Source organism: Manduca sexta, chromosome 21 (assembly GCF_014839805.1).
Source record: "Manduca sexta isolate Smith_Timp_Sample1 chromosome 21, JHU_Msex_v1.0, whole genome shotgun sequence".
Lineage (NCBI taxonomy): Eukaryota > Metazoa > Arthropoda > Insecta > Lepidoptera > Sphingidae > Manduca > Manduca sexta.
In genome coordinates this window covers 10135440-10150290 of record NC_051135.1, presented here as the reverse complement: position 1 = coordinate 10150290, position 14851 = coordinate 10135440, and the positions used below count along the sequence as shown (strand labels likewise).

The window sequence follows — 14851 nt, the reverse complement described above, 5'->3', positions numbered from 1 at the left end:
TATAAGTCTCTATTCCAAAGGTGTAACGTATAATTTACTATCTAAATTATTACTTAAGGCTATCCACATTCGATATAATCTCATAGATTAATTAGAAAAGATTTCTCGTGTGTATTCACACCGTGAAACTTAGCTTCGTGTTCCTCCGATTCTGAGTAAATTGCCATGACGAAGACCTCGCGGTATGTCTATAACTTTCTACTATATACTTATTTATATAATTATATATGTTTTAAAGTTATTGGCCCAGAAGGAAATTCTTTAACGCGGCGACTAGTTGGTAAATTGCTTTAGAATCAAACGTCCAACCGCGTTACACTTAAATGCTTTAAAGTTTAGACTTTAGACTCCTTTAGGTGTGGCGAGGATACTGTGGACTTATAGCCAAGACATTACAGTATTATGATTTTGTAAATTGCTAATCTATCAGTTTCATAATATTATACATTTTTTAAGGGCCTGTGCCATATAACTTGATTATATGGCACAGGCGCTTTAGAGACTAACTGGTTAAACTCCTTCCACCTCTCATAGTCATTTTGTCGGACGCACCACGTGCAGATTAAGTTAACTTAGAACGCAAAGTTTAGTTGTTGATGAGGCTACATAAATCAAACTACCTAAAATGATTGCATATTCTGTGATAAAAATTGCTTCATTATAATAAGAAAGACAAATTCCGTAACAATCCTAGTTGCTCCAAAAGAAATGAATGTAAGCAAATGATATATCGAGACAAATTCATGAAATTACATATTTATATTGGAACAAGTATCTTTATATAAAACATAAAAACACACTAAAGTTAAACTATTTTTCGGATTTTATTCCCTTTTTTTATATTTTAATTTTCTCCCGCTTCGAAGACTGCAGCCTTCATGCTCACGAGGCGGATTCCACGAAAAGCAGTCTTCGAAACATCGAGAGGAAATTAAAATATACTGCGATAAAATCCGAAAAATAGTATTATTTTAATGTCTAACATTCGCGTAAACATAAGAAATTATTAACACACTATCAGATCACATAGTTAGGCGTCGTGGGAACTTGTTTCCAGTTCGACTTTGTATAATCATAGTTTATGAATAGACCAGTTCATGACAATGGACTGGCAGTATGTTTTGGTATTCACTATAGTATTGAAGGTATTCACTAAGTTTAGGTTAAATTCCATCTTTGGCGTAAATTTGAATAGTTTATACTGTGTTATAAGTTATAATTATTAGATTCGTTCGCTTGTAATTTTTATTACCTTATGTCTTAGTTTCTACACTAGAAAGCTATCTAAACCTTTTGACTGTCTCGGTGGCGTAGCTGTAATTATACACGGAAAAATTATGACCACCGCGCTGAGGTCCTGAGTTCGAATCCTGGGTCGGGCCAAAATTATTGTGACTGGGTTTTTCCATCTTAAAAATAACTCAGTCGCAGCTCGGAGTCAAAAACTTGGCTTTGTGATACCCCCGTGCCTAGGAAAGCACGTAAAGCTATTGGTCCTGCACCTCAGGACATATTATAGTGTTCGGTGAGATTGCCGTCTTACCGAACTATGCACTATAATATATCTTGCGTACCTGGCTGATCTCCGTTGAGATTGGCCGCCGAGGCCGAAATTCGGCTAGGAGGATTCATTCATTAATTCTAATCTAGAAAGACTCAAAAGTTTAAGGTTTTCTTTAGCTTGTCATGAAATTGAATTGGTTTGATAAAATGATAAATAAATTTAGTTACTAATCCCGTGGATACTATTTAGGCTTATACTAATCATATACCTTTCGGCATAAATACATAAGATTTAAAATAAACGTGGCATAGATTACAGCTATTATTGTATCTATTTCCACGTAATTAGAACTAATGCTTATCAAAATTCCAGCTAAAAGTAATTACGAACAATAACTAATGATGGGTATAAGTTTACAATGAAACACCGGAATTTGTCCCCGATCCTATGGGAAATGTGACGAACAAGCCCGTGAACTGGGCTCAAATGTCGATTGTATTAAAATAGCATTACTGTTGATTTCTTGTTGATATAGATTGTAATCATTCTTTATAACATGTGTTTACGAAACGGGTACAATCTAAAAGTAAAGTGATATTTGGAAGGTTATAAAGGCCCTGAATGGAACATATTTTTTTTTTCATAAAATATAACCTTTTATTTTTTTGTGTCATAAGCTGCAGACATATTAATAAGTCCAAAAGAAATTTATTAGATTTTTTTGTCTTTATTTTTAAAAAAATCTTCAATTCGTCCATTATTGTATTTTACCCTTTTGTCCCTTAATGATTTTAATTATTGATCACACTATACCAATACTCTTAAGTTCATATATTATATCTGTAGAAATCACTTGTAATATTAGCAACCTTCAATTTAATAAACTATAACCCAAAGTAAGCAGTACAGTAATTATACATGGACGAATGAAGCTTGCAAAGCCATACAGTCCACAGAAACCCTGATCGATGTTCATTCGATAACAAACCAAACCTCAAACGATCTAGTTTTTCAAATAAGAGTTCGGAAGTTAAATTAAACGCAAACAGTCGAAATTGCCAAATCACGAGCCGCTAACGAAGCTAAAAACTTTCAAACCATGACACTAACCAATGTTTTTTTACAGGTCACAATGCGGCTAAGGAGGGGAGTTACTATAGGATTCCTGCTCATATTACATTTGGTAAGTCATTTATTCTTTATAGAGTTCTAATTGGTTCTAAAGATGAATTTAAATACGAAGAAATTGAGGAAATTAATATTATTGAGAAGAGTTCAAAAGATAATTTGTCGGCTGTAGAAGCTACGTTGTCCTTGTTTATTTATAATTGGGACATCCAGTAGTTATTGCAATATAATTACCTACAATAATATCTGAAAAAAGGATCATCAGTATTAATATTAACTACTGCAACTTTTTCATGTATGTTCCACTACTATTGGTCATAGCGAGATGTTATACAGCCTTTCTCAATAAATGGGCTATCAAAAACCAAAAGTTTTTTTTTCTCATTTCTAAACAATAGCTCCTGAGATTAGCGGATTTAAACAAATTGCAGATTCATATCATACGATTTAGATTTGCACGTCAAATATAACATAGAAATAAAATGTGAGCCCTCTACTTACGCCTAAAATAGAGAAAGGCGTGATGAAATATACGGAAGTAGAACGTAAACCTGGATGTAAACATTATCTTATGTTAGAAAACACCAGCACTCAATCTTTACGAGCACATTAGCAGTTGTAACTCGATAAACAATCAATCATTACATTGTAGTTAATGTAACAATAGTAATGCGTGACAGAATGTAGGTCTGCATACGTGTAACACTAGTCATTATGCATATTATATAATATGATACAAACAATAACAATAGGCTTGATTATAGTTACGATTCTTGACACGTTGACTTCCTTTTTGATCCTTGTAATGGGAAAGTAAAAACAGAAAGAGGTTATTGGAGTACACGCATCTTTATTATTATCTATGTTTAGAAATTCTAAGGAAATAGAGAAAATGAAAATGTGTAGAACATTTTATTTTTAATAGAAAAATTGGTCATTATATTTTATTTATTTATGTGTTTATAATAACAAGGTGTCATCCAGTGGTCGAAATTAGGAAGTATTTTGGCTTCAATTAACACACAGTATAACTTAGAACAAACTAGAAAACAGATAAGAACACTTCTATTTGTGAAATTTGTAGCAGCAATGAGTCCATACATTATCAGCTTAATTTTACACCCTTCACAAATATTGAACAGCGTTGTTGATGGTATTACACTGAGCTAAAATCATACTACAGTAATAGAATATATAATCTATATTGGTGTGGATAGTAAAAGAATGTGTTCAATATTGTTCAAATTCCGTAAATTTCAATGTCTATATGGCTACACAGAAGCTAATTAATCAGACCAGAAACGAACGGGGTTTATCTTTAACCGTTTCAACACTTGCAGATTCAATTATCTTCTGAAATTATAACAAGATTGGTAGGTACACGAATGGACTAATACTTTAAAATGAATATAAGGCATAGCGTGTATATTAGTAGAATTAAGGACAATGCCACTAATATACACGCTTTACACACGCGTAAGAGTGCTTATACATAACGCTTAGAGAAGTTATATCCAATGATAAAATATGATATGTACCCAGCGTTGCGACATATCAATAACTATTCTGTTGAAAAAACTATATCCCTAGGTTAAATCGACGTTAAGAAACAAAATAGTGCGGTAACAATTTTTATAACACACCTTTCACATGTATAACTCTGGACGTATACTGTAGCATTATAATAAATTAAAGATCTCTTATGTTTACGCGAATGTTAAACATTATATTTTTCGGATTTTATCGCAGTTTTTTATATTATAATTTTCTCCCGATGTTTTGAATACCTTGCAGCTTTCATGGTCAAGGATCACTAAGATGTTGGTCTTCCGAAAAATCAATGTTACTATATCTACCTACATTTTAGAATTATACAAAATCTTGTAATAAGGTATTTCATTGTGTTTAATTTTGTGCATATTTTAGTATGTAACATCAATAAGTACAAAAAAGAAATCCTTCTGTGAAAACAGTATTCAAATTCGATAAGAAATGAGGCAGTAATTCAAATATTGCTACTTGCACGAGTGGACGTAGAGTGAGGATATCGCTCCATCTCTTTCTTTCGAATGCAGTGTAATACCCGCTGACGTCACATGGAAGTATTTCATCTCTTTTCTGTTTTTTGACTCTCCCTCCTACAGCGTAATTGTAGGAGGCTTATAACTTGTAGATGTTTTACAAGATTTCAATGATTTCTTCTGTTTTAGAATTTATACGATGTCCATATTTTATAAAAGTTATAATTAAAAAAGTTCAAATACCCTATTATAATATTAAAAAAACCGCAATCAAATCCGACAAATAGTTTTACTTCATTGAATATCAAATTAAACTCAACATCAAAAGTGTATCCAAACACAGTTTAAAGCAACTAGAGCGGCGCACATAAACGTTAATTACTTTAACTGACACATATTTACCGCGCGGTGCATCACTAGATTGCCGACGACGAATTAGTTTTCTATTTATCCTGCAATTTGTTGCAATAAAAAACATCTGGAGAATAGATGTTGATATAATGCCTCTTTTTTGCATCGGGGTAAATAAATAGTATGTGTATGGTTAGATAATAATTATTTGATCATTGATTATTTTTTTTTTGGTTAATAAGTTTGTTATTTTAAAACTCATTGAAAGCGTTTGACAATTCACAATCTTTATTGGAATTAAAACAAGCCTCATAAAGTCTTAACGTTAAGCAGATGGGTGCTCATAAAATCGTTTAGAAACTCAAAAGAACTATACAATGTTAGTTATAAAATTCAATTTAGTAATTGAGGAAAGCAAGCGAATAAAACTCCTTTTAATTTATTGGAGGAATACTTAAAAATGTAATTGAAACTTTAATACATGTCTCATAAATTCAATTCTTGACAAACAATAGACAAAATAATATAAAGTGCTTTCACTGAAACCAAAACCTATAATCGGCCGGTACATATCAATCTGAAGACATAAAGCGAGAGGCAATCAAATACGTTTGTCGGGTAAAGGCACCAAATATGGGCACATGTCGACCCACTGACGCGATGACGGACGTCTGCGGCCAGTTCCGTCTACGACCACTATTTACCTGTTTACCCTACTGTGGAAAGTAAGGGTACTAAGCACGGCTCTACTGGTCCACTAAACATTGTCGCAACGGAAATGTTGTGATTGAGTGAATTCTCCGAATGGAAGTAAATTACCTTGATTTCACAAAATGTTTTCTTTTATAAAGAAAACTTTTAAGTGGTTTGTGTCACGTTTGTTTCTATCGAAACATCTTAAATGTGTTGGCATAATTTAATTGTGGTAGAGGGAGTTTCAATACCTAAAAGATTAGGAAATAACTGAATATAATATGATACATAATTCTTAAAGATGGGGTATCTAGGACCTATCATTCGTCACTCACCTAACTCCTACACAAAATATAATAACATAATTAAAAAAAGCCTTAAATTTTATTAATCTATACGATTCATAAGTTGAAAGTCAAGGAAACAAAACTTTATGAATGTTCTACAAAACTTCTGAAATGCTCAGTAAGACTCAATTTTATCAAGCTGCCAACAAACGCAAACATATAACTACGTGTATGAAATACAATTTGTAAATTGAAGACGAGCTAGTATTAAACTGGGCTCCGATTTATGACAATAGGTAGAGGAGAGTGGGACCTGCTTTCCCGCCCGGTCATACGGCGACCTACAGTAACGACACACATTGAAATCCTGCTCTCTGTTGTGTCCGATTATTAGACGTGTTACCCTGTTTTTATGAGCTTTAATTAATCTTATATGTTAGGAAGTGTGAATAGATATGTGTAAGTGAATTTATGCAAGTGAAACGAGATTGTTACCCTTTTTGATTGAGCCTTAATAATTTATCCTACGTAATTATTAAGGCTCAATCAAAAAGACGTATCGTAAGTATCCTTGGATGTAACGTAGAATATTTTGGGGTACATAAATATAGATCAAAAAAAATATATTTTTGCAATAAAGTAATGTTGGTATGAAGCAGCATTCGCAAAATTCTAAGAACTCTTTCAAAGTTGCAAAAATGTATGCTTGATTTATAAATATGAACTTAAAGTAACATTTTTCTAACTTAAGAAAAGTAAGAAGAAACTTCCGTTTAACTTACCTAATTTATATCACTAACCGATGTAGTTGCAAGTTGTGAACGTTAAAGTTAACAGTTTAAAACTGCTATTTTTAGCAAAGTGCAACGGAAGATGTCAGAAAACGGTAAAGTGTAATATAAAATTCTATTCTTAAAACTACGTTGTATTTTACTACTGAAACAGGAAGGTATATTCTAAGAATTTTCTACATAAATATAGCGGGAAAACATTAACTTATAATAATATATAATATCATATTATTTTTTATTATGCTGAAATGATATAACTATTTCATTCTTGCTTTTATCCACGGGTTAAATTGCACTCACGGAATGTTTGAAATATTTTTCTTGTTACTTCTTATTCTAACTGAATGACAACTTGTACACACGGTGAAGCTGAAATAACTCCTTCCTTTTAATTATTAAATCATTGTTCTAACTATGTAGCTTCTCCCTATTTGGACAACCTTATAATACTAAACATAAGGTCTGTTACTTTAAAACTAACCCAATCTAGAACTTCCCAAATTCAATATTTGGAACAAGCCATCATAATTGTCCACTGCTGATAATCATTTCTCGTCAGTCGATACTCTAATCAGACGCTATTCCACTAACCATCATGCAGGAGTCTATTTGAAGTGTAAAAGATGATGATACGGGATACTAACACTTCCTCGGTTGCGCACTACGTAGATACTCGTAACCAAGCCCACGCACAGTTTAATGAAAGTAAAATGAGCGTCAGAGCAACGACCGCGCCGCTGCTGACACACTGCTCTTGAAGCCTGCGCGTGCGCTACTATACGGCTGTATGCGGATGTTGTTTGTTTGATTTAATTGTGTCGTTTAATCGAAATTAAATAGATAAACTTAAAATTCTTTGGTATATAAAATACTTATGATAGGGTAATAAAAAAAGAACGCAGACAAACATAATATTAAAAATATATAGTAATAAAATTTTATACTTCTTGATTTAAATTAATAAAGATATATCACCGAATTTCTGAAGGACAGGTCAACAGCTTTTAAAGATTTTCATTTGATTACGTTAACTATTGAAACATCTCCAAAATTGGAATATCATAAAATACAATTTAAAAGCCTCAAATAGTAAAAAAATAATTACACCACAACAGATTTAAGTGTCATCCACATTGAATTCACGTCACGCCGTATTTTATTTAACGATGTTACATTCCCACCATTAAAATTTTATAACCCGCACCGAGAGAACTTTCACCCATCCATTTTGATTGCGTAATAACATTCCCAATTTGATGTATCGTATCCCGATGTAACATAGCATTATAAATTTCTGTAGAGAACACTTTCGTTCAACGAAACAAATGATGGTAATACAATAAGATACAATTGGTTGCAAAGAACTGACACCAACAACTACTCTAAGTGATACTAAAGATATGTCGCAATACAGATCTATCTTTATGGAAAAAATAGGGAAGATCAATCTAACACTTTCTAATGTGACGACTAAAATAATGGGAGTTATAAAAAAGTTAATGTGATAAATGATCACGAAGAGACGAAAGATAATATCGTAAAAGATAAGAAAAAATAACATCACAAAATCTACTTCTTTATTGCTGGAAAGTGAATGGCTTAAAGCCTTTGACCTATAGACATAAGGATCAATTTAAATTGATAGAGTAAATTAAATTTTTAAGAAGGAGATAATGGAAAAATCATATACCTTTGATCTTAGGATATTAAGATACATTTACGTGAAGAGATCTAATAGTTTCTATTTGTTACGATGATTTGTTATAGAAGATCTAAGTTTTAAAGATTATGAATTTGTTTAGACATTAAGATTTTGATGAAAAAATTTAAAATATTTGTTTTAGCTTCACAATAACTCTTTTTCGCATCAGGATCGCCCTTGAAGCGTTTTTTAATTCTTCGACCTTGAATCTTGACCATCGACTAATGTTGATTAATAGCAAGTTATATTGAAAATAGATAAAAATATTTTTAACAGATTCCTTAGGATTTAAAAAATGACGTATAATTAATCCTTATTACCATAACATTAACCTAAAATATAAATTGCAACTTAGTGTAACATTGTGTGACCGGTTTACCTGAATTAAAGAAATTATCTAGAAAATAATAAACCAGTTTTATACAAAATATTGGGTAACCGGATCGGCCGAATGATTGATGGTATAGAATAAACTACTTTTAGAATTTACATACAGATTAGATAAATATAGGTTTTGAGAAATAGTAATATATTAAAGTTACGGTTATTGCGTAGATTTTCACGTAAAAAGATAAGCTCACGAGTTTATTTTGGGTAGGAAGAGATGGAAATGAAGAATTTACGCATTAATTTTTGTGTTTTGTCACATTAACACTTGTCATGGTGGTTAATGTCATCTTACTCATTTTTTAGTCGGTAAAATATTTACTACTACTTACATTTAGTTTCTACAGTAAAAATAACTTTAATATTCATAATAATAACGTAACATTTCTATCTACTTTGTAATATTGTAAACTCGTCCGCTATAATTAACTTTTCTTTATACACAAGTTTTGGGTTGCGATTAGAAGTAAGCATATTTTGTAATCAATAATTGGTGTATTTTTAGTTGTAACCTGTTTTGTGTTAAATAAATAAATAAAAATAAAAATAAAAAATTAAACATATTTGGTTTTCTAGAGATTTTATTAATGTAGAAGATTTATGAACTTTCATATAAAAAACAGCGATAGATGTGCTCATAGTAGTTGCTGGAGGTCGCTGGATGCGGACCGCTTACAATAGGTTGATCTGGAAATCTTTGAAGGAGGCCCATATTCAGCAGAGGAGATTCTGCGGCTGATGATGATGATATAGAAAACACAAAAATTATTATATTGCATAACATAGATATTGGATATCTAAATACACTGACAGTTAAATTAAAAGATTTCGTAAATGCATATCAACAATCCTCGTATTTCAAATAAAATAACAACAATTAGAATATTGAATTTGTACTTAATTAACATCAAACCGTCTTCGATGTCAACAAAAAGTAATTAGATGATGTATCTACATTGATGTTACAATGAAAATTTTGTCGTAGAAAATGGTCTTATTTAGTGAAAATGAATAAATCTCTAGGTACTTAAGCTAAGTTCAATAAAAAAATATTAATTAATAATAATATTTTAAACTACGCTTGTGACAAAAGTGCAAATGCTAGTTGCGAATTGCGATAGTACCAAACCAAAATGAGGAAACTTAACACGTCTGTGAGTAACAGGACATCAAAGTGAGATTTTTCTAGAAATTTAAGTTCATCAGCTGCTTTAATAACATGTAGATGATCAATTTACTCAGCCTCTTCTACTAAATCCTTTTCCAAAATAAACATCTATGACCAATATACATAGAGGTCAGTATGCCGTATTGGATAACCTTGTAAAATATTACCAAAACGACACGAGTGAAAGCGGACCGCGGCGAAAAACAACGGAATTTTACATATTTCGAATAAACTTGCATTTTAATGACTTCACACACCTAAATGTAAATTTGTAGATATCTCTCTACTTGTGTTACATTTAGTTGGGAGTTTTTATAGTCTAAACGAGCAAGTCGGCCATGTGATGGTAACTTACATGAGCTATAAACATCCAAAAATTCCAAAGGAATTGTTGGTGCTTTGCCAGAGATTGGGATGGGGATGTTGTAAATTCCATTCTCATTTGTAACGAAACGCAGCAAAGCTGTAATTTTATCCCGGTCTCTTTATGCCAGTGCAACGAATATGGCCGAGCTGGCTTATCCAAACTGTTGTTGTAATAAGCAGGAACCCATTTGCTACTACCCTTAATATTTCTACGCGTATAGAAATAAAGCTCAAAATTATATCTACGTAGCTTTTTTATCTATAGCGTAGAGAACAAAACTTAGTTAAATTTGATGTGATCTAAATAGCATTTTCGCTATAATTAATTATTATTAAGAATCGGCCCGCATTTGATGTAATTCAGGTCGGCTTACAGTTATTGTGGTTAGATAAATTTATTATTACGGTTATATAAATTTATTTAATTATATTAAAATTGCCTTCTTCCTTCCGATGTATTGCAATAATTATATAAATCGGAAACCTTGACCCACAAGTGTAAACATAATTTATGATATGGAAACATAAACGATATTTATTTGCCAAAGGCAGGATAGTGTAAATTAAGTATTTTTTTACTTTCTGATTTTATTGAGTTTCACTTTCCATAATATTAAAGTACTATCTGGAGCAATATTATATTGTATATAGCAATACTATACCAATACAATCCTATTATCTGCAGATAACCAAAATGGTATAAATCTCGCATCGGCCAGAAAATAAGACCAATTTAAAATTCCCGGTAGGGCGGCGTGTTACATATCGAATGGCGGAATCTCGCCCCCTTCTGTCACCTGTGGTCGAAACCATCGTGAAACTAAATTGATAAAAAAATAATAATGCATAAAAAATCCTGTTTAATATTTGGAAGACATTTTATTCATATTAAAACACACAACTCACATCACTGACTGTAACTCACATATAATTTGTTTTATTCCAGAGCGGTACTCTAACCGATCAATCTTCGAACGAGAGCGGTGGCGCTTCAGGCAGCGCTGGCTCCGACTCCAGCAATGCTGCAGAACCGAGCGCAGACCAGCTCGCCATGGAGTCCGCTGAACGAGATACTCCTAGTCATGCTTATAATGGACCACCACCGCCAGCGCCACCTCCGCACAATAGGAGACAGAACCCACCACATCACCAAGGGCATCATCCTTTAGGTAATTTATAATTATTAGTCGATTTATTCAGACACCACAAAGTTATTGTTAGAATGTCCTGTAAAGAGAATATATTTATATTACTAAAATAAATGCATCTAGAGTCTTGGCTTTAGAGCATCACTAATATTTTTGGAAGATACCATTATTACGACTAAACATTTTTATGAAGAAAATCTACGTATATAGCAACCCCAAAGAGATCGTCGTGTCTTTGTAATTAAAAGAGGACAGCCAGGTGGAAATTATATTACGTAACATAATTAATTACCTTAAAATAATAGTCCTTAAGAAATTTTATTAGAGAAATATAATTAAATAAAACATGTACTGTTAAATGGTCTCAACTGCTATTTTTGAAAAATCTGAATTAAACAAATTATACGTCATAATAATGTATCTATCTAATACACAATAATGTCTACAATATAACACTGTTAACCCTTGGATTAATTTACATCACAACACTCGTAAAACTAGAATCACGACTGTGCTGATCCACTTCTCGAATGAATGGACCCTGTACCGAATGTGTAATTAGCTACTCGACGATGTTTTGTTCTTCCAACACAATAGACTGTCAGCGTAAAGTGGCTGTAATGGATTATAAATGAAAGCGTCGTGTGTTCAACATCAATATTTAAAGCTACTATTGTAATCAGTAATACGCAAAAACTTTGTATTATCAGTGTGTATAAATTAACCGGCCTGTAATGGATCATGCTAAGTGATAACTCTCTATTTTCAGGTATGCCTCGAATTCCGAATCATCATCCCATCCACACGAAGCCATTCGCTCTCGGGCCGCCAGTTAACCACCACAAAAACGACTTAGGACCTGGTTTCCGAGGACCGCCGCCTCCGCCTGCACCGCCAGCTGATGCACAAACATCAGCCAGCGAAAAAGTCTTCAGCGGGGCTGGAGACGTTTGGCCGGCGCCTGCTCCAGACATGCCGAAAATTGTCTCTCTTGATGTAAAATGTGAAAAGAATGCTATGAGAGTCTTCCTCAGTTTCGATAAACCGTTCTTTGGTATCGTGTTCTCTAAAGGTCACTACTCTAATCATCAATGCGTCCACCTACCTCCAAATCTTGGAAGAGCTTCAGCTTCATTCGAAATAGGCGCTCATGCTTGCGGCACGGCTGGCAGCGGAGATCCTAGATACAGAGGAGACGTAGCGGCCGCTGGAACGTACTTTGAAAATGTAATTGTAATCCAATATGATCCTCAGGTGCAAGAAGTTTGGGATCAGGCTCGTAAATTGCGTTGCACATGGCACGATCAATATGAGAAAGGCTGTAACGTTCAGACCTTTCCCCGTTGACATGCTTGATGTTGTCAGGGCAGACTTCGCTGGAGATAACGTTGGATGCTGGATGCAAATTCAAGTCGGTAAAGGACCATGGGCTTCCGAAGTATCAGGTCTTGTAAAGATTGGACAGACTATGACAATGGTTTTGGCTATCAAAGATGATGATGCGAAGTTCGATATGCTGGTCCGAGACTGTGTAGCTCACGATGGTCAACGCGCCCCTATCCAATTAGTCGATAGGCGAGGCTGTGTGACGAGACCGAAGTTGATGTCAAGATTCACCAAGATCAAGAACTTCGGAGCTAGCGCTAGTGTTCTGTCATATGCTCACTTCCAAGCATTTAAATTCCCTGATTCAATGGAGGTACACTTCCAGTGCACGATTCAGATTTGCAGATACCGATGCCCAGAACAATGTTCAGATGGCGGCCCGAATGTGATTGCCCCTCATGCTGAATACGGACCTCCTCAAATTGATGCATACACTGTTGGCATTGAGGCAAGACGAGACGAGCGACGAGTAAGGAGGCAGCGACGTGCCACATCTCCTGAAAAAGAAGTTGGCGTAAACCGCGTAATTCGTGTTGTATCTGCCGGAGACTTAAACTTAGACACATCAGAGGAACCATCAGCGCCGAAAATAGTTCCAACTCCAGGCCTTGTTTGCATGACAACGCCTGGCTTTGCTGCAACACTAGGCGCTCTGCTTGCCACATTATTATGTTCTTGTGCAGTATCAGCTATACTATTCTTGAAGTTAAGACCTATAACTACGTTGAAAAAGAAGACAGCCGCCGTGACGACGATAGCTCGACCCCACCCACCGCCAACAGCGCACATAATTTCAAAAAGCCGTTTCTACTCGTAACAGAGTGTTTAAGTAATTTAATTTGTACATATTAGTGTGATGAGACTGACGTTAGACCATGCCAATTATATTACTTGCGCGTTGTTTGAGTGCTCAATGTTAGTTACAAATTCTATATTAATATAGTATTAATTGAATTATTGATTAACATAACAGTTGCAGTTGGACATAAATTAACATTGTTGGAGATTTGTTCAACATTCAAGTTGATTTGTTGAATCTAGATGTACGATTTCGTGAACGTGCAGATCAGATTACGATTAAATTTAGTATTAAAATATTAGTACAATCTTCTGTTACCTCTTTTCGAATGTATTTTGAAGTAGGGGCAACGGAAAATAACACAATACGTGGTGTATCAACATTTAGGTGAACCGCTAGATGTTTAATTTAAAATAACTTGTCATTAGTATTAAAATAATATTTATTTTTAGTTAAGTTCTTATTGTAGTCATGACTAAGTATTTATTTATTGTATACCACCTGAGTACCTCCTCTTCTTTGTTCATTATTTTTATTACAGTGAAGTTTATTAATTGTTACAAATGCTGATTGTTTTTACCCGTTTTTTGTTTTAACATTGCGCAAACCAATAAATTATATAATAAATACGATTTTGTAACAATTATTTGAAAATTAAACTTATACAAAGAAACCTTCTTTATTTTATTCATACACAAATAGTCAAACCATCCTATGACGAATAATGATTCTATCTTATAGACGTATATCAATCTTACGTAAAGATAGTGTGGCAAAATTTACACGGAAAACGTAATGAATTAAGTATATTTAAACCTTAATAGCATTAAATATTGAGTGCTATTCTAAATTAATTAAAACTACTTACATTGATAAAAAATGCAAATGCATATCTCGCCTTTATCTCCAATTGGGTAGGCAGAAGGGCAATTACGGTCTTCTTCGCTATGTGTGTTTCATTCCATTATGAGATAGATAGGAAGAGAGTCCATATAGTCAATTACCATATCGGCCACAAATTTCAGACATCGGGCTGATATTGAGTAGAAAAATGCGATATCACTTTACCCGGCCCGAGATTCGAATTCCGGGACCTCAGAGCGCTGCCATTCAATGCACG

General features: G+C 33.6%; 1 non-coding gene across 1 annotated transcript in view; it reads left to right on the top strand.

The window, feature by feature from the left end:
* LOC115451475 overlaps positions 1-14339 on the top strand; it is a 37279-nt gene extending 22940 nt beyond the window's left edge. Inside the window, exons 2-4 of the transcript XR_005112762.1 lie at positions 2631-2687; positions 11345-11567; positions 12316-14339. This is a non-coding gene — a transcript (uncharacterized LOC115451475). The remainder of the gene's footprint in view (positions 1-2630; positions 2688-11344; positions 11568-12315) is intronic.
* The last annotated feature ends 512 nt before the right edge of the window (positions 14340-14851 follow it).